General features: G+C 44.1%; 68 non-coding genes across 68 annotated transcripts; all 68 read left to right on the forward strand.

The window, feature by feature from the left end:
* Positions 1-65: 65 nt before the first annotated feature.
* TRNAM-CAU (transfer RNA methionine (anticodon CAU)) lies at positions 66-138 on the forward strand. Its single transcript has one exon. It is a non-coding gene; the product is annotated as a tRNA-Met (tRNA).
* Positions 139-205: 67 nt separating this feature from the next.
* TRNAM-CAU (transfer RNA methionine (anticodon CAU)) lies at positions 206-278 on the forward strand. The gene has a single exon. It is a non-coding gene; the product is annotated as a tRNA-Met (tRNA).
* Positions 279-345: 67 nt separating this feature from the next.
* On the forward strand, positions 346-418 carry TRNAM-CAU (transfer RNA methionine (anticodon CAU)). The gene has a single exon. It is a non-coding gene; the product is annotated as a tRNA-Met (tRNA).
* A 67-nt stretch (positions 419-485) lies between these two features.
* Positions 486-558, forward strand: TRNAM-CAU (transfer RNA methionine (anticodon CAU)). The gene has a single exon. It is a non-coding gene; the product is annotated as a tRNA-Met (tRNA).
* Positions 559-625: 67 nt separating this feature from the next.
* TRNAM-CAU (transfer RNA methionine (anticodon CAU)) lies at positions 626-698 on the forward strand. The gene has a single exon. It is a non-coding gene; the product is annotated as a tRNA-Met (tRNA).
* Positions 699-765: 67 nt separating this feature from the next.
* TRNAM-CAU (transfer RNA methionine (anticodon CAU)) lies at positions 766-838 on the forward strand. Its single transcript has one exon. It is a non-coding gene; the product is annotated as a tRNA-Met (tRNA).
* Positions 839-905: 67 nt separating this feature from the next.
* On the forward strand, positions 906-978 carry TRNAT-CGU (transfer RNA threonine (anticodon CGU)). Its single transcript has one exon. It is a non-coding gene; the product is annotated as a tRNA-Thr (tRNA).
* Positions 979-1,045: 67 nt separating this feature from the next.
* On the forward strand, positions 1,046-1,118 carry TRNAM-CAU (transfer RNA methionine (anticodon CAU)). Its single transcript has one exon. It is a non-coding gene; the product is annotated as a tRNA-Met (tRNA).
* Positions 1,119-1,185: 67 nt separating this feature from the next.
* TRNAM-CAU (transfer RNA methionine (anticodon CAU)) lies at positions 1,186-1,258 on the forward strand. The gene has a single exon. It is a non-coding gene; the product is annotated as a tRNA-Met (tRNA).
* Positions 1,259-1,325: 67 nt separating this feature from the next.
* Positions 1,326-1,398, forward strand: TRNAM-CAU (transfer RNA methionine (anticodon CAU)). Its single transcript has one exon. It is a non-coding gene; the product is annotated as a tRNA-Met (tRNA).
* A 67-nt stretch (positions 1,399-1,465) lies between these two features.
* TRNAM-CAU (transfer RNA methionine (anticodon CAU)) lies at positions 1,466-1,538 on the forward strand. Its single transcript has one exon. It is a non-coding gene; the product is annotated as a tRNA-Met (tRNA).
* Positions 1,539-1,605: 67 nt separating this feature from the next.
* On the forward strand, positions 1,606-1,678 carry TRNAM-CAU (transfer RNA methionine (anticodon CAU)). Its single transcript has one exon. It is a non-coding gene; the product is annotated as a tRNA-Met (tRNA).
* Positions 1,679-1,745: 67 nt separating this feature from the next.
* On the forward strand, positions 1,746-1,818 carry TRNAM-CAU (transfer RNA methionine (anticodon CAU)). The gene has a single exon. It is a non-coding gene; the product is annotated as a tRNA-Met (tRNA).
* A 67-nt stretch (positions 1,819-1,885) lies between these two features.
* TRNAM-CAU (transfer RNA methionine (anticodon CAU)) lies at positions 1,886-1,958 on the forward strand. The gene has a single exon. It is a non-coding gene; the product is annotated as a tRNA-Met (tRNA).
* A 67-nt stretch (positions 1,959-2,025) lies between these two features.
* On the forward strand, positions 2,026-2,098 carry TRNAM-CAU (transfer RNA methionine (anticodon CAU)). Its single transcript has one exon. It is a non-coding gene; the product is annotated as a tRNA-Met (tRNA).
* Positions 2,099-2,165: 67 nt separating this feature from the next.
* Positions 2,166-2,238, forward strand: TRNAM-CAU (transfer RNA methionine (anticodon CAU)). The gene has a single exon. It is a non-coding gene; the product is annotated as a tRNA-Met (tRNA).
* A 67-nt stretch (positions 2,239-2,305) lies between these two features.
* On the forward strand, positions 2,306-2,378 carry TRNAL-CAA (transfer RNA leucine (anticodon CAA)). Its single transcript has one exon. It is a non-coding gene; the product is annotated as a tRNA-Leu (tRNA).
* Positions 2,379-2,445: 67 nt separating this feature from the next.
* TRNAT-CGU (transfer RNA threonine (anticodon CGU)) lies at positions 2,446-2,518 on the forward strand. The gene has a single exon. It is a non-coding gene; the product is annotated as a tRNA-Thr (tRNA).
* A 67-nt stretch (positions 2,519-2,585) lies between these two features.
* Positions 2,586-2,658, forward strand: TRNAM-CAU (transfer RNA methionine (anticodon CAU)). Its single transcript has one exon. It is a non-coding gene; the product is annotated as a tRNA-Met (tRNA).
* Positions 2,659-2,725: 67 nt separating this feature from the next.
* On the forward strand, positions 2,726-2,798 carry TRNAM-CAU (transfer RNA methionine (anticodon CAU)). The gene has a single exon. It is a non-coding gene; the product is annotated as a tRNA-Met (tRNA).
* Positions 2,799-2,865: 67 nt separating this feature from the next.
* On the forward strand, positions 2,866-2,938 carry TRNAM-CAU (transfer RNA methionine (anticodon CAU)). The gene has a single exon. It is a non-coding gene; the product is annotated as a tRNA-Met (tRNA).
* Positions 2,939-3,005: 67 nt separating this feature from the next.
* On the forward strand, positions 3,006-3,078 carry TRNAM-CAU (transfer RNA methionine (anticodon CAU)). The gene has a single exon. It is a non-coding gene; the product is annotated as a tRNA-Met (tRNA).
* A 67-nt stretch (positions 3,079-3,145) lies between these two features.
* Positions 3,146-3,218, forward strand: TRNAM-CAU (transfer RNA methionine (anticodon CAU)). Its single transcript has one exon. It is a non-coding gene; the product is annotated as a tRNA-Met (tRNA).
* A 67-nt stretch (positions 3,219-3,285) lies between these two features.
* TRNAM-CAU (transfer RNA methionine (anticodon CAU)) lies at positions 3,286-3,358 on the forward strand. The gene has a single exon. It is a non-coding gene; the product is annotated as a tRNA-Met (tRNA).
* Positions 3,359-3,565: 207 nt separating this feature from the next.
* On the forward strand, positions 3,566-3,638 carry TRNAM-CAU (transfer RNA methionine (anticodon CAU)). Its single transcript has one exon. It is a non-coding gene; the product is annotated as a tRNA-Met (tRNA).
* Positions 3,639-3,705: 67 nt separating this feature from the next.
* Positions 3,706-3,778, forward strand: TRNAM-CAU (transfer RNA methionine (anticodon CAU)). The gene has a single exon. It is a non-coding gene; the product is annotated as a tRNA-Met (tRNA).
* Positions 3,779-3,845: 67 nt separating this feature from the next.
* Positions 3,846-3,918, forward strand: TRNAM-CAU (transfer RNA methionine (anticodon CAU)). The gene has a single exon. It is a non-coding gene; the product is annotated as a tRNA-Met (tRNA).
* A 67-nt stretch (positions 3,919-3,985) lies between these two features.
* TRNAM-CAU (transfer RNA methionine (anticodon CAU)) lies at positions 3,986-4,058 on the forward strand. The gene has a single exon. It is a non-coding gene; the product is annotated as a tRNA-Met (tRNA).
* A 67-nt stretch (positions 4,059-4,125) lies between these two features.
* On the forward strand, positions 4,126-4,198 carry TRNAM-CAU (transfer RNA methionine (anticodon CAU)). Its single transcript has one exon. It is a non-coding gene; the product is annotated as a tRNA-Met (tRNA).
* Positions 4,199-4,265: 67 nt separating this feature from the next.
* On the forward strand, positions 4,266-4,338 carry TRNAM-CAU (transfer RNA methionine (anticodon CAU)). Its single transcript has one exon. It is a non-coding gene; the product is annotated as a tRNA-Met (tRNA).
* A 67-nt stretch (positions 4,339-4,405) lies between these two features.
* On the forward strand, positions 4,406-4,478 carry TRNAT-CGU (transfer RNA threonine (anticodon CGU)). Its single transcript has one exon. It is a non-coding gene; the product is annotated as a tRNA-Thr (tRNA).
* A 67-nt stretch (positions 4,479-4,545) lies between these two features.
* Positions 4,546-4,618, forward strand: TRNAM-CAU (transfer RNA methionine (anticodon CAU)). Its single transcript has one exon. It is a non-coding gene; the product is annotated as a tRNA-Met (tRNA).
* A 67-nt stretch (positions 4,619-4,685) lies between these two features.
* On the forward strand, positions 4,686-4,758 carry TRNAM-CAU (transfer RNA methionine (anticodon CAU)). The gene has a single exon. It is a non-coding gene; the product is annotated as a tRNA-Met (tRNA).
* A 67-nt stretch (positions 4,759-4,825) lies between these two features.
* TRNAM-CAU (transfer RNA methionine (anticodon CAU)) lies at positions 4,826-4,898 on the forward strand. The gene has a single exon. It is a non-coding gene; the product is annotated as a tRNA-Met (tRNA).
* Positions 4,899-4,965: 67 nt separating this feature from the next.
* TRNAM-CAU (transfer RNA methionine (anticodon CAU)) lies at positions 4,966-5,038 on the forward strand. The gene has a single exon. It is a non-coding gene; the product is annotated as a tRNA-Met (tRNA).
* A 67-nt stretch (positions 5,039-5,105) lies between these two features.
* TRNAT-CGU (transfer RNA threonine (anticodon CGU)) lies at positions 5,106-5,178 on the forward strand. The gene has a single exon. It is a non-coding gene; the product is annotated as a tRNA-Thr (tRNA).
* Positions 5,179-5,246: 68 nt separating this feature from the next.
* Positions 5,247-5,319, forward strand: TRNAM-CAU (transfer RNA methionine (anticodon CAU)). Its single transcript has one exon. It is a non-coding gene; the product is annotated as a tRNA-Met (tRNA).
* A 67-nt stretch (positions 5,320-5,386) lies between these two features.
* On the forward strand, positions 5,387-5,459 carry TRNAT-CGU (transfer RNA threonine (anticodon CGU)). Its single transcript has one exon. It is a non-coding gene; the product is annotated as a tRNA-Thr (tRNA).
* A 67-nt stretch (positions 5,460-5,526) lies between these two features.
* TRNAM-CAU (transfer RNA methionine (anticodon CAU)) lies at positions 5,527-5,599 on the forward strand. The gene has a single exon. It is a non-coding gene; the product is annotated as a tRNA-Met (tRNA).
* A 67-nt stretch (positions 5,600-5,666) lies between these two features.
* TRNAM-CAU (transfer RNA methionine (anticodon CAU)) lies at positions 5,667-5,739 on the forward strand. Its single transcript has one exon. It is a non-coding gene; the product is annotated as a tRNA-Met (tRNA).
* A 67-nt stretch (positions 5,740-5,806) lies between these two features.
* Positions 5,807-5,879, forward strand: TRNAM-CAU (transfer RNA methionine (anticodon CAU)). Its single transcript has one exon. It is a non-coding gene; the product is annotated as a tRNA-Met (tRNA).
* Positions 5,880-5,946: 67 nt separating this feature from the next.
* Positions 5,947-6,019, forward strand: TRNAM-CAU (transfer RNA methionine (anticodon CAU)). Its single transcript has one exon. It is a non-coding gene; the product is annotated as a tRNA-Met (tRNA).
* Positions 6,020-6,086: 67 nt separating this feature from the next.
* On the forward strand, positions 6,087-6,159 carry TRNAM-CAU (transfer RNA methionine (anticodon CAU)). Its single transcript has one exon. It is a non-coding gene; the product is annotated as a tRNA-Met (tRNA).
* A 67-nt stretch (positions 6,160-6,226) lies between these two features.
* On the forward strand, positions 6,227-6,299 carry TRNAM-CAU (transfer RNA methionine (anticodon CAU)). The gene has a single exon. It is a non-coding gene; the product is annotated as a tRNA-Met (tRNA).
* Positions 6,300-6,506: 207 nt separating this feature from the next.
* TRNAM-CAU (transfer RNA methionine (anticodon CAU)) lies at positions 6,507-6,579 on the forward strand. Its single transcript has one exon. It is a non-coding gene; the product is annotated as a tRNA-Met (tRNA).
* A 67-nt stretch (positions 6,580-6,646) lies between these two features.
* On the forward strand, positions 6,647-6,719 carry TRNAM-CAU (transfer RNA methionine (anticodon CAU)). Its single transcript has one exon. It is a non-coding gene; the product is annotated as a tRNA-Met (tRNA).
* Positions 6,720-6,786: 67 nt separating this feature from the next.
* Positions 6,787-6,859, forward strand: TRNAM-CAU (transfer RNA methionine (anticodon CAU)). The gene has a single exon. It is a non-coding gene; the product is annotated as a tRNA-Met (tRNA).
* A 68-nt stretch (positions 6,860-6,927) lies between these two features.
* Positions 6,928-7,000, forward strand: TRNAM-CAU (transfer RNA methionine (anticodon CAU)). The gene has a single exon. It is a non-coding gene; the product is annotated as a tRNA-Met (tRNA).
* A 67-nt stretch (positions 7,001-7,067) lies between these two features.
* TRNAM-CAU (transfer RNA methionine (anticodon CAU)) lies at positions 7,068-7,140 on the forward strand. Its single transcript has one exon. It is a non-coding gene; the product is annotated as a tRNA-Met (tRNA).
* A 67-nt stretch (positions 7,141-7,207) lies between these two features.
* TRNAM-CAU (transfer RNA methionine (anticodon CAU)) lies at positions 7,208-7,280 on the forward strand. The gene has a single exon. It is a non-coding gene; the product is annotated as a tRNA-Met (tRNA).
* A 206-nt stretch (positions 7,281-7,486) lies between these two features.
* Positions 7,487-7,559, forward strand: TRNAM-CAU (transfer RNA methionine (anticodon CAU)). The gene has a single exon. It is a non-coding gene; the product is annotated as a tRNA-Met (tRNA).
* Positions 7,560-7,626: 67 nt separating this feature from the next.
* On the forward strand, positions 7,627-7,699 carry TRNAM-CAU (transfer RNA methionine (anticodon CAU)). The gene has a single exon. It is a non-coding gene; the product is annotated as a tRNA-Met (tRNA).
* Positions 7,700-7,766: 67 nt separating this feature from the next.
* Positions 7,767-7,839, forward strand: TRNAM-CAU (transfer RNA methionine (anticodon CAU)). Its single transcript has one exon. It is a non-coding gene; the product is annotated as a tRNA-Met (tRNA).
* Positions 7,840-7,906: 67 nt separating this feature from the next.
* On the forward strand, positions 7,907-7,979 carry TRNAM-CAU (transfer RNA methionine (anticodon CAU)). Its single transcript has one exon. It is a non-coding gene; the product is annotated as a tRNA-Met (tRNA).
* A 67-nt stretch (positions 7,980-8,046) lies between these two features.
* Positions 8,047-8,119, forward strand: TRNAM-CAU (transfer RNA methionine (anticodon CAU)). The gene has a single exon. It is a non-coding gene; the product is annotated as a tRNA-Met (tRNA).
* A 67-nt stretch (positions 8,120-8,186) lies between these two features.
* Positions 8,187-8,259, forward strand: TRNAM-CAU (transfer RNA methionine (anticodon CAU)). The gene has a single exon. It is a non-coding gene; the product is annotated as a tRNA-Met (tRNA).
* Positions 8,260-8,327: 68 nt separating this feature from the next.
* TRNAM-CAU (transfer RNA methionine (anticodon CAU)) lies at positions 8,328-8,400 on the forward strand. The gene has a single exon. It is a non-coding gene; the product is annotated as a tRNA-Met (tRNA).
* A 67-nt stretch (positions 8,401-8,467) lies between these two features.
* Positions 8,468-8,540, forward strand: TRNAT-CGU (transfer RNA threonine (anticodon CGU)). The gene has a single exon. It is a non-coding gene; the product is annotated as a tRNA-Thr (tRNA).
* A 67-nt stretch (positions 8,541-8,607) lies between these two features.
* Positions 8,608-8,680, forward strand: TRNAM-CAU (transfer RNA methionine (anticodon CAU)). Its single transcript has one exon. It is a non-coding gene; the product is annotated as a tRNA-Met (tRNA).
* Positions 8,681-8,747: 67 nt separating this feature from the next.
* On the forward strand, positions 8,748-8,820 carry TRNAM-CAU (transfer RNA methionine (anticodon CAU)). Its single transcript has one exon. It is a non-coding gene; the product is annotated as a tRNA-Met (tRNA).
* A 67-nt stretch (positions 8,821-8,887) lies between these two features.
* TRNAM-CAU (transfer RNA methionine (anticodon CAU)) lies at positions 8,888-8,960 on the forward strand. The gene has a single exon. It is a non-coding gene; the product is annotated as a tRNA-Met (tRNA).
* Positions 8,961-9,027: 67 nt separating this feature from the next.
* On the forward strand, positions 9,028-9,100 carry TRNAM-CAU (transfer RNA methionine (anticodon CAU)). Its single transcript has one exon. It is a non-coding gene; the product is annotated as a tRNA-Met (tRNA).
* Positions 9,101-9,167: 67 nt separating this feature from the next.
* On the forward strand, positions 9,168-9,240 carry TRNAM-CAU (transfer RNA methionine (anticodon CAU)). Its single transcript has one exon. It is a non-coding gene; the product is annotated as a tRNA-Met (tRNA).
* A 67-nt stretch (positions 9,241-9,307) lies between these two features.
* TRNAM-CAU (transfer RNA methionine (anticodon CAU)) lies at positions 9,308-9,380 on the forward strand. Its single transcript has one exon. It is a non-coding gene; the product is annotated as a tRNA-Met (tRNA).
* Positions 9,381-9,587: 207 nt separating this feature from the next.
* On the forward strand, positions 9,588-9,660 carry TRNAM-CAU (transfer RNA methionine (anticodon CAU)). Its single transcript has one exon. It is a non-coding gene; the product is annotated as a tRNA-Met (tRNA).
* Positions 9,661-9,727: 67 nt separating this feature from the next.
* Positions 9,728-9,800, forward strand: TRNAM-CAU (transfer RNA methionine (anticodon CAU)). The gene has a single exon. It is a non-coding gene; the product is annotated as a tRNA-Met (tRNA).
* Positions 9,801-9,867: 67 nt separating this feature from the next.
* TRNAM-CAU (transfer RNA methionine (anticodon CAU)) lies at positions 9,868-9,940 on the forward strand. Its single transcript has one exon. It is a non-coding gene; the product is annotated as a tRNA-Met (tRNA).
* A 68-nt stretch (positions 9,941-10,008) lies between these two features.
* On the forward strand, positions 10,009-10,081 carry TRNAM-CAU (transfer RNA methionine (anticodon CAU)). Its single transcript has one exon. It is a non-coding gene; the product is annotated as a tRNA-Met (tRNA).
* Positions 10,082-10,103: the final 22 nt, after the last annotated feature.

Genomic DNA, 10,103 nt, shown 5'->3' on the forward strand with positions numbered 1-10,103 from the left:
ATTTTGTCGCTGATTTTCGTTAATGGAATACTTGATTGATAAATAGGTTAATTGGTCTAATAACAGCCTCGATAGCGCAGTAGGTAGCGCGTCAGTCTCATAATCTGAAGGTCGTGAGTTCGATCCTCACTCGGGGCGTGATTTTGGCGCTGATTTTCGTTAATAGAATACTTGGTTGATAAAGAGGGGACATGTTCTAATAACAGCCTCGATAGCGCAGTAGGTAGCGCGTCAGTCTCATAATCTGAAGGTCGTGAGTTCGGTCCTCACTCGGGGCGTGATTTTGGCACTGATTTTCGTTAATAGAATACTTGGTTGATAAAGAGGTGACATGTTCTAATAACAGCCTCGATAGCGCAGTAGGTAGCGCGTCAGTCTCATAATCTGAAGGTCGTGAGTTCGATCCTCACTCGGGTCAAGATTTTGGCGCTGATTTTCGTTAATAGAATACTTGGTTGATAAAGAGGTGACATGTTCTAATAACAGCCTCGATAGCGCAGTAGGTAGCACGTCAGTCTCATAATCTGAAGGTCGTGAGTTCGATCCTCACTCGGGGCAAGATTTTGGCGCTGATTTTCGTTAATAGAATACTTGATTGATAAAGAGTTGACATGTTCTAATAACAGCCTCGGTAGCGCAGTAGGTAGCGCGTCAGTCTCATAATCTGAAGGTCGTGAGTTCGATCCTCACTCGGGACCACTTTTTGGAGCTGATTTTCGTAACTGGAATACTTAATTGATAATTAGGTTAATTGATCTAATAACAGTCTCGATAGCGCAGTCGGTTGCGCGTCAGTCTCATAATCTGAAGGTCGTGAGTTCGATCGTCACTCGGGGCATTATTTTTGCGCTGATTTTCGTTAGTAGAATACTTGATTGATAAATAGGTTAATTGATTTAATAACAGCCTCGATAGCGCAGTAGGTAGCGCGTCAGTCTCGTAATGTGAAGGTCGTGAGTTCGATCCTCACTCGGGGCCACTTTTTGGCGCTGATTTTCCTTAATGGAATACTTGATTGATAAATAGGTTTATTGATCTAATAACAGCCTCGATAGCGCAGTCGGTAGCGCGTCAGTCTCATAATCTGAAGGTCGTAAGTTTGATCCTCACTCGGGGCATGATTTTGGCGCTGATTTTCGTTAATAGAATACTTGATTCATAAAGAGGTGACATGTTCTGACAACAGCCTCGATAGCGCAGTAGGTAGCGCGTCAGTCTCATAATTTGAAGGTCGTGAGTTCGATCCTCACTCGGGGCATGATTTTGGCGCTGATTTTCGTTAATAGAATACTTGATTCATAAAGAGGTGACATGTTCTGACAACAGCCTCGATAGCGCTGTAGGTAGCGCGTCAGTCTCATAATCTGAAGGTCGTGAGTTCGATCCTCACTCGGGGCATGATTTTGGCGCTGATTTTCGTTAATAGAATACTTGATTCGTAAAGAGGTGACATGTTCTGACAACAGCCTCGATAGCGCAGTAGGTAGCGCGTCAGTCTCATAATCTGAAGGTCGTGAGTTCGATCCTCACTCGGGGCAAGATTTTGGCGCTGATTTTCGTTAATAGAATACTTGGTTGATAAAGAGGTGACATGTTCTAGTAACAGCCTCGATAGCGCAGTAGGTAGCACGTCAGTCTCATAATCTGAAGGTCGTGAGTTCGATCCTCACTCGGGGCAAGATTTTGGCGCTGATTTTCGTTAATAGAATACTTGATTGATAAAGAGTTGACATGTTCTAATAACAGCCTCGAAAGCGCAGTAGGTAGCGCGTCAGTCTCATAATTTGAAGGTCGTGAGTTCGATCCTCACTCGGGGCATGATTTTGGCGCTGATTTTCGTTAATAGAATACTTGATTCATAAAGAGGTGACATGTTCTGACAACAGCCTCGATAGCGCTGTAGGTAGCGCGTCAGTCTCATAATCTGAAGGTCGTGAGTTCGATCCTCACTCGGGGCATGATTTTGGCGCTGATTTTCGTTAATAGAATACTTGATTCGTAAAGAGGTGACATGTTCTGACAACAGCCTCGATAGCGCAGTAGGTAGCGCGTCAGTCTCATAATCTGAAGGTCGTGAGTTCGATCCTCACTCGGGGCAAGATTTTGGCGCTGATTTTCGTTAATAGAATACTTGATTGATAAAGAGTTGACATGTTCTAATAACAGCCTCGGTAGCGCAGTAGGTAGCGCGTCAGTCTCATAATCTGAAGGTCGTGAGTTCGATCCTCACTCGGGACCACTTTTTGGAGCTGATTTTCGTAACTGGAATACTTAATTGATAATTAGGTTAATTGATCTAATAACAGTCTCGATAGCGCAGTCGGTTGCGCGTCAGTCTCAAAATCTGAAGGTCGTGAGTTCGATCGTCACTCGGGGCATTATTTTTGCGCTGATTTTCGTTAGTAGAATACTTGATTGATAAATAGGTTAATTGATTTAATAACAGCCTCGATAGCGCAGTAGGTAGCGCGTCAGTCTCGTAATCTGAAGGTCGTGAGTTCGATCCTCACTCGGGGCCACTTTTTGGCGCTGATTTTCCTTAATGGAATACTTGATTGATAAATAGGTTTATTGATCTAATAACAGCCTCGATAGCGCAGTCGGTAGCGCGTCAGTCTCATAATCTGAAGGTCGTAAGTTTGATCCTCACTCGGGGCATGATTTTGGCGCTGATTTTCGTTAATAGAATACTTGATTCATAAAGAGGTGACATGTTCTGACAACAGCCTCGATAGCGCAGTAGGTAGCGCGTCAGTCTCATAATTTGAAGGTCGTGAGTTCGATCCTCACTCGGGGCATGATTTTGGCGCTGATTTTCGTTAATAGAATACTTGATTCATAAAGAGGTGACATGTTCTGACAACAGCCTCGATAGCGCTGTAGGTAGCGCGTCAGTCTCATAATCTGAAGGTCGTGAGTTCGATCCTCACTCGGGGCATGATTTTGGCGCTGATTTTCGTTAATAGAATACTTGATTCGTAAAGAGGTGACATGTTCTGACAACAGCCTCGATAGCGCAGTAGGTAGCGCGTCAGTCTCATAATCTGAAGGTCGTGAGTTCGATCCTCACTCGGGGCAAGATTTTGGCGCTGATTTTCGTTAATAGAATACTTGGTTGATAAAGAGGTGACATGTTCTAGTAACAGCCTCGATAGCGCAGTAGGTAGCACGTCAGTCTCATAATCTGAAGGTCGTGAGTTCGATCCTCACTCGGGGCAAGATTTTGGCGCTGATTTTCGTTAATAGAATACTTGATTGATAAAGAGTTGACATGTTCTAATAACAGCCTCGGTAGCGCAGTAGGTAGCGCGTCAGTCTCATAATCTGAAGGTCGTGAGTTCGATCCTCACTCGGGACCACTTTTTGGAGCTGATTTTCGTAACTGGAATACTTAATTGATAATTAGGTTAATTGATCTAATAACAGTCTCGATAGCGCAGTCGGTTGCGCGTCAGTCTCATAATCTGAAGGTCGTGAGTTCGATCGTCACTCAGGGCAATATTTTTGCGCTGATTTTCGCTAGTAGAATACTTGATTGATAAATAGGTTTATTGATCTAATAACAGCCTCGATAGCGCAGTCGGTAGCGCGTCAGTCTCATAATCTGAAGGTCGTAAGTTTGATCCTCACTCGGGGCATGATTTTGGCGCTGATTTTCGTTAATAGAATACTTGATTCATAAAGAGGTGACATGTTCTGACAACAGCCTCGATAGCGCAGTAGGTAGCGCGTCAGTCTCATAATTTGAAGGTCGTGAGTTCGATCCTCACTCTAGGCATGATTTTGGCGCTGATTTTCGTTAATAGAATACTTGATTCATAAAGAGGTGACATGTTCTGACAACAGCCTCGATAGCGCTGTAGGTAGCGCGTCAGTCTCATAATCTGAAGGTCGTGAGTTCGATCCTCACTCGGGGCATGATTTTGGCGCTGATTTTCGTTAATAGAATACTTGATTCGTAAAGAGGTGACATGTTCTGACAACAGCCTCGATAGCGCAGTAGGTAGCGCGTCAGTCTCATAATCTGAAGGTCGTGAGTTCGATCCTCACTCGGGGCAAGATTTTGTCGCTGATTTTCGTTAATAGAATACTTGATTGATAAAGAGTTGACATGTTCTAATAACAGCCTCGGTAGCGCAGTAGGTAGCGCGTCAGTCTCATAATCTGAAGGTCGTGAGTTCGATCCTCACTCGGGACCACTTTTTGGAGCTGATTTTCGTAACTGGAATACTTAATTGATAATTAGGTTAATTGATCTAATAACAGTCTCGATAGCGCAGTCGGTTGCGCGTCAGTCTCATAATCTGAAGGTCGTGAGTTCGATCGTCACTCGGGGCAATATTTTTGCGCTGATTTTCGTTAGTAGAATACTTGATTGATAAATAGGTTAATTGATTTAATAACAGCCTCGATAGCGCAGTAGGTAGCGCGTCAGTCTCGTAATCTGAAGGTCGTGAGTTCGATCCTCACTCGGGGCCACTTTTTGGCGCTGATTTTCCTTAATGGAATACTTGATTGATAAATAGGTTTATTGATCTAATAACAGCCTCGATAGCGCAGTCGGTAGCGCGTCAGTCTCATAATCTGAAGGTCGTGAGTTTGATCCTCACTCGGGGCATGATTTTGGCGCTGATTTTCGTTAATAAAATACTTGATTCATAAAGAGGTGACATGTTCTGACAACAGCCTCGATAGCGCAGTAGGTAGCGCGTCAGTCTCATAATTTGAAGGTCGTGAGTTCGATCCTCACTCGGGGCATGATTTTGGCGCTGATTTTCGTCAATAGAATACTTGACTGATAAAGAGTTGACATGTTCTAATAACAGCCTCGGTAGCGCAGTAGGTAGCGCGTCAGTCACATAATCTGAAGGTCGTGAGTTCGATCCTCACTCGGGGCATGATTTTGGCGCTGATTTTCGTTAATAGAATACTTGATTCATAAAGAGGTGACATGTTCTGACAACAGCCTCGATAGCGCTGTAGGTAGCGCGTCAGTCTCATAATCTGAAGGTCGTGAGTTCGATCCTCACTCGGGGCATGATTTTGGCGCTGATTTTCGTTAATAGAATACTTGGTTGATAAAGAGGTGACATGTTCTAATAACAGCCTCGATAGCGCAGTAGGTGGCGCGTCAGTCTCGTAATCTGAAGGTCGTGAGTTCGATCCTCACTCGGGGCATGAATTTGGCGCTGATTTTCGTTAATAGAATACTTGATTGATAAGGAGTTGACAATGTTCTAATAACAGCCTCGGTAGCGCAGTAGGTAGCGCGTCAGTTTCATAATCTGAAGGTCGTGAGTTCGATCCTCACTCGAGGCATGATTTTGGCGCTGATTTTCGTTAATAGAATACTTGATTCATAAAGAGGTGATATGTTCTGACAACAGCCTCGATAGCGCAGTAGGTAGCGCGTCAGTCTCGTAATCTGAAGGTCGTGAGTTCGATCGTCACTTGGGGCAATATTTTGGCGCTGATTTTCGTTAATAGAATACTTGATTGATAAATAGGTTAATGTATCTAATAACAGCCTCGATAGCGCAGCCGGTAGCGCGTCAGTCTCATAATCTGAAGGTCGTGAGTTCGATCCTCACTCGGGACCACTTTTTGGAGCTGATTTTCGTAACTGGAATACTTAATTGATAATTAGGTTAATTGATCTAAAAACAGCCTCGATAGCGCAGTCGAAAGCGCGTCAGTCTCATAATCTGAAGGTCGTGAGTTCGATCGTCACTCGGGGCAATATTTTGGCGCTGATTTTCGTTAGTAGAATACTTGATTGATAAATAGGTTAATTGATTTAATAACAGCCTCGATAGCGCAGTAGGTAGCGCGTCAGTCTCATAATCCGAAGGTCGTGAGTTCGATCCTCACTCGGGGCATGATTTTGGCGCTGATTTTCGTTAATAGAATACTTGGTTGATAAAGAGGTGACATGTTCTAATAACAGCCTCGATAGCGCAGTAGGTAGCGCGTCAGTCTCATAATCTGAAGGTCGTGAGTTCGATCCTCACTCGGGGCATGATTTTGGCGCTGATTTTCGTTAATAGAATACTTGATTTATAAAGAGGTAAGATGTTCAGATAACAGCCTCGATAGCGCAATAGGTAGCGCGTCAGTCTCATAATCTGAAGGTCGTGAGTTTGATACTCACTCGGGGCATGATTTTTGCGCTGATTTTCGTTAATAGAATACTTGATTCGTAAAGAGGTGACATGTTCTGACAACAGCCTCGATAGCGCAGTAGGTAGCGCGTCAGTCTCATAATCTGAAGGTCGTGAGTTCGATCCTCACTCGGGGCAAGATTTTGTCGCTGATTTTCGTTAATAGAATACTTGATTGATAGAGAGTTGACATGTTCTAATAACAGCCTCGGTAGCGCAGTAGGTAGCACGTCAGTCTCATAATCTAAAGGTCGTGAGTTCGGTCCTCACTTGGGGCATGATTTTGGCGCTGATTTTCGTTAATAGAATACTTGATTCATAAAGAGGTGACATGTTCTGACAACAGCCTCGATAGCGCAGTAGGTAGCGCGTCAGTCTCATAATCTGAAGGTCGTGAGTTCGATCCTCACTCGGGACCACTTTTTGGAGCTGATTTTCGTAACTGGAATACTTATTTGATAATTAGGTTAATTGAGCTAAAAACAGCCTCGATAGCGCAGTCGGTAGCGCGTCAGTCTCATAATCTGAAGGTCGTGAGTTCGATCGTCACTCGGGGCAATATTTTGGCGCTGATTTTCGTTAGTAGAATACTTGATTGATAAATAGGTTAATTGATTTAATAACAGCCTCGATAGCGCAGTAGGTAGCGCGTCAGTCTCATAATCCGAAGGTCGTGAGTGCGATCCTCACTCGGGGCATGATTTTGGCGCTGATTTTCCCTAAATAGAATACTTGGTTGATAAAGAGGTGACATGTTCCAATAACAGCCTCGATAGCGCAGTAGGTAGCGCGTCAGTCTCATAATCTGAAGGTCGTGAGTTCGATCCTCACTCCGGGCATGATTTTGGCGCTGATTTTCGTTAATAGAATACTTGATTGATAAAAAGTTGACATGTTCTGATAACAGCCTCGGTAGCGCAGTAGGTAGCGCGCCAGTCTCATAATCTGAAGGTCGTGAGTTCGATCCTCACTCGGGGCATGATTTTGGCGCTGATTTTCGTTAATAGAATACTTGATTCGTAAAGAGGTGACATGTTCTGACAACAGCCTCGATATCGCAGTAGGTAGCGCGTCAGTCTCATAATCTGAAGGTCGTGAGTTCGATCCTCACTCGGGGCAAGATTTTGTCGCTGATTTTCGTTAATAGAATACTTGATTGATAGAGAGTTGACATGTTCTAATAACAGCCTCGGTAGCGCAGTAGGTAGCGCGTCAGTCTCATAATCTAAAGGTGTTGAGTTCGATCCTCTCTCGGGCATGATTTTGGCGCTGATTTTCGTTAATAGAATACTTGATTGATAAAGAGTTGACATGTTCTGATAACAGCCTCGATAGCGCAGTAGGTAGCGCGTCAGTCTCATAATCTGAAGGTCGTGAGTTCGATCCTCACTCGGGGCAAGATTTTGTCGCTGATTTTCGTTAATGGAATACTTGATTGATAAATAGGTTAATTGGTCTAATAACAGCCTCGATAGCGCAGTAGGTAGCGCGTCAGTCTCATAATCTGAAGGTCGTGAGTTCGATCCTCACTCGGGGCGTGATTTTGGCGCTGATTTTCGTTAATAGAATACTTGGTTGATAAAGAGGGGACATGTTCTAATAACAGCCTCGATAGCGCAGTAGGTAGCGCGTCAGTCTCATAATCTGAAGGTCGTGAGTTCGGTCCTCACTCGGGGCGTGATTTTGGCACTGATTTTCGTTAATAGAATACTTGGTTGATAAAGAGGTGACATGTTCTAATAACAGCCTCGATAGCGCAGTAGGTAGCGCGTCAGTCTCATAATCTGAAGGTCGTGAGTTCGATCCTCACTCGGGTCAAGATTTTGGCGCTGATTTTCGTTAATAGAATACTTGGTTGATAAAGAGGTGACATGTTCTAATAACAGCCTCGATAGCGCAGTAGGTAGCACGTCAGTCTCATAATCTGAAGGTCGTGAGTTCGATCCTCACTCGGGGCAAGATTTTGGCGCTGATTTTCGTTAATAGAATACTTGATTGATAAAGAGTTGACATGTTCTAATAACAGCCTCGGTAGCGCAGTAGGTAGCGCGTCAGTCTCATAATCTGAAGGTCGTGAGTTCGATCCTCACTCGGGGCATGAATTTGGCGCTGATTTTCGTTAATAGAATACTTGATTGATAAGGAGTTGACAATGTTCTAATAACAGCCTCGGTAGCGCAGTAGGTAGCGCGTCAGTTTCATAATCTGAAGGTCGTGAGTTCGATCCTCACTCGAGGCATGATTTTGGCGCTGATTTTCGTTAATAGAATACTTGATTCATAAAGAGGTGATATGTTCTGACAACAGCCTCGATAGCGCAGTAGGTAGCGCGTCAGTCTCGTAATCTGAAGGTCGTGAGTTCGATCGTCACTTGGGGCAATATTTTGGCGCTGATTTTCGTTAATAGAATACTTGATTGATAAATAGGTTAATGTATCTAATAACAGCCTCGATAGCGCAGCCGGTAGCGCGTCAGTCTCATAATCTGAAGGTCGTGAGTTCGATCCTCACTCGGGACCACTTTTTGGAGCTGATTTTCGTAACTGGAATACTTAATTGATAATTAGGTTAATTGATCTAAAAACAGCCTCGATAGCGCAGTCGAAAGCGCGTCAGTCTCATAATCTGAAGGTCGTGAGTTCGATCGTCACTCGGGGCAATATTTTGGCGCTGATTTTCGTTAGTAGAATACTTGATTGATAAATAGGTTAATTGATTTAATAACAGCCTCGATAGCGCAGTAGGTAGCGCGTCAGTCTCATAATCCGAAGGTCGTGAGTTCGATCCTCACTCGGGGCATGATTTTGGCGCTGATTTTCGTTAATAGAATACTTGGTTGATAAAGAGGTGACATGTTCTAATAACAGCCTCGATAGCGCAGTAGGTAGCGCGTCAGTCTCATAATCTGAAGGTCGTGAGTTCGATCCTCACTCGGGGCATGATTTTGGCGCTGATTTTCGTTAATAGAATACTTGATTTATAAAGAGGTAAGATGTTCAGATAACAGCCTCGATAGCGCAATAGGTAGCGCGTCAGTCTCATAATCTGAAGGTCGTGAGTTTGATACTCACTCGGGGCATGATTTTGGCGCTGATTTTCGTTAATAGAATACTTGATTCGTAAAGAGGTGACATGTTCTGACAACAGCCTCGATAGCGCAGTAGGTAGCGCGTCAGTCTCATAATCTGAAGGTCGTGAGTTCGATCCTCACTCGGGGCAAGATTTTGTCGCTGATTTTCGTTAATAGAATACTTGATTGATAGAGAGTTGACATGTTCTAATAACAGCCTCGGTAGCGCAGTAGGTAGCACGTCAGTCTCATAATCTAAAGGTCGTGAGTTCGGTCCTCACTTGGGGCATGATTTTGGCGCTGATTTTCGTTAATAGAATACTTGATTCATAAAGAGGTGACATGTTCTGACAACAGCCTCGATAGCGCAGTAGGTAGCGCGTCAGTCTCATAATCTGAAGGTCGTGAGTTCGATCCTCACTCGGGACCACTTTTTGGAGCTGATTTTCGTAACTGGAATACTTAATTGATAATTAGGTTAATTGAGCTAAAAACAGCCTCGATAGCGCAGTCGGTAGCGCGTCAGTCTCATAATCTGAAGGTCGTGAGTTCGATCGTCACTCGGGGCAATATTTTGGCGCTGATTTTCGTTAGTAGAATACTTGATTGATAAATAGGTTAATTGATTTAATAACAGCCTCGATAGCGCAGTAGGTAGCGCGTCAGTCTCATAATCCGAAGGTCGTGAGTGCGATCCTCACTCGGGGCATGATTTTGGCGCTGATTTTCCCTAAATAGAATACTTGGTTGATAAAGAGGTGACATGTTCCAATAACAGCCTCGATAGCGCAGTAGGTAGCGCGTCAGTCTCATAATCTGAAGGTCGTGAGTTCGATCCTCACTCCGGGCATGATTTTGGCGCTGATTTTCGT

Source organism: Phalangium opilio, unplaced genomic scaffold, assembly GCF_054372755.1.
Source record: "Phalangium opilio isolate 3A_F unplaced genomic scaffold, DU_Popi_V2 ptg000002l_1, whole genome shotgun sequence".
Classification (NCBI taxonomy): Eukaryota; Metazoa; Arthropoda; class Arachnida; order Opiliones; family Phalangiidae; genus Phalangium; species Phalangium opilio.